This window comes from Xenopus tropicalis, chromosome 6, assembly GCF_000004195.4.
Source record: "Xenopus tropicalis strain Nigerian chromosome 6, UCB_Xtro_10.0, whole genome shotgun sequence".
In the NCBI taxonomy this organism is placed as follows: Eukaryota; Metazoa; Chordata; class Amphibia; order Anura; family Pipidae; genus Xenopus; species Xenopus tropicalis.
Genome location: NC_030682.2, coordinates 149,937,176 through 149,938,956, shown reverse-complemented (window position 1 = coordinate 149,938,956; position 1,781 = coordinate 149,937,176).

Sequence of the window (1,781 nt, the reverse complement as noted above, 5' to 3'; positions counted from 1 at the left end):
CTCCCATACCCTGTATTCTCCCTCACTTGTACTGAGAGCTATCTCCCTACCCCGGTATTCCCTCACTTGCTGAGAATCCATCCAGCCCCTGTTGGTATCTAATATATCTGCCAGTACCACTGATCTCGGGGGGGGGGGGGGCGGTCCCACAACTTCCCAGCCCCCCTGTAACTCCCCTTCCTTGTACCTATCTAATATATCTGCCAGTACCACTGATTCGGGGGGGGGTCCCACAACTTCCCAGCCCCCCTGTAACTCCCCTTCCTTTGTAAAACCTATCTAATGTAATCAGCCAGTACTACTGATAATGGGGGGGGGGGGGTTCCACTACCTCACAGCTCATTTAAACAAACCATTTCCGGAAGATCCGACAGAACCTCCCTTCTTCTAATCGGAGTGGGTGCCCTCGTGCCCGTTGGAAGTTCCTACTGGTAAATAAAACATTAGAAAGGTTATTATATGATCCCCTTATATATTTATATATAATGACCCCCCCCTTAACTGCCCCCCCCCAGTGTAACCAAATCCCCAACTGGGCCAGCCTTTCCCCATAACTGAGCCCATCCCTTTATCAGGCTTTAGTCGCTCTTCCCTGTACTTTCTCTATTTCATTACTGCCCCCCCTTATATATTATATATATAGTGACCCCCCTTAACTGCCCCTTCCCCAGTGTAACCAATCCCAACTGGGCCAGGCCTTTCCCCATAACTGAGCCCATTCCCTTTTATCAGCTTAGTCGCTCTTCCCTGTACTTTCTCTATTTCATTACTGCCCCCTTTATATATTTATATATAGTGACCCCCCCCCCTTAAACTGCCCCCCCCAGTGTAAACAGACCCAACTTGGCCAGCCTTTCCCCATAACTGAGCCCATTCCCTTTATCAGTTTAGTCGCTCTTCCCTGTACTTTCTCTATTTCATTACTGCCCCCCCTTATATATTTATATATAGTGACCCCCCCTTAACTGCCCCTTCCCCAGTGTAAACAGACCCAACTTGGCCAGTCTTTCTTCATAACTGAGACTTCCCATACCCTTTACCAGCTTAGTTGCCCTTCTCTGGACCCTCTCTAACTCAATAATGTCCCGTTTGAGCACTGGAGACCAAAACTGAACAGCATATTCTAGATGGGGCCTTACCAGCGCTCTGTAAAGGGGAAGAATAACCCCCCCCTCCCGTGAATCTATACCCCATATAATACAGCTCAAACCCGTTTGCCGTTGCTTTATCCACGCGGTATCGTTAGCATCAAGTCCGGTTATAGAGGTTGTTCCGCTGAACTTGTCGTTATGCTGCAAACAATGATATTCTAATACAATTTGCGACTGGTTTTCATACTTTGGAATTCCGCTTTGGAATTTCAGCAGCTGTCTGGTTGCTAGGGTCTGGTTTACCTTAGCAACCAGGCACGCTGGAATATGAATAGGAGGGGAGCTGAAAACAAAGATAATAAAAACCAACAATAATAATTAAGTCGTAAGCGCATGGAGCAATAGTTTTTAGCTTCTGGGGTCTGTGACCCTCAATTGAATGCTGAGAAGAAGACAAAGATGTAGGAAACAGGGGCAGTTGGACTATATAATAAAATCTACAGAGCTGCCCCCCCAGGGGTAGGAACTGCAACTCCCAGCATTATAGTAACACACCTGTTGCCATGGTAACTAACCCTATGCCTTGTGGGAAATAATAAACCAATCCTGACTAGGTTACTCCCTAGCTTTCCGGCAGGTTACTCACTCGCACTGTTGCTAGGTAACACACAGGAAGTCCCGCCCCAGTGG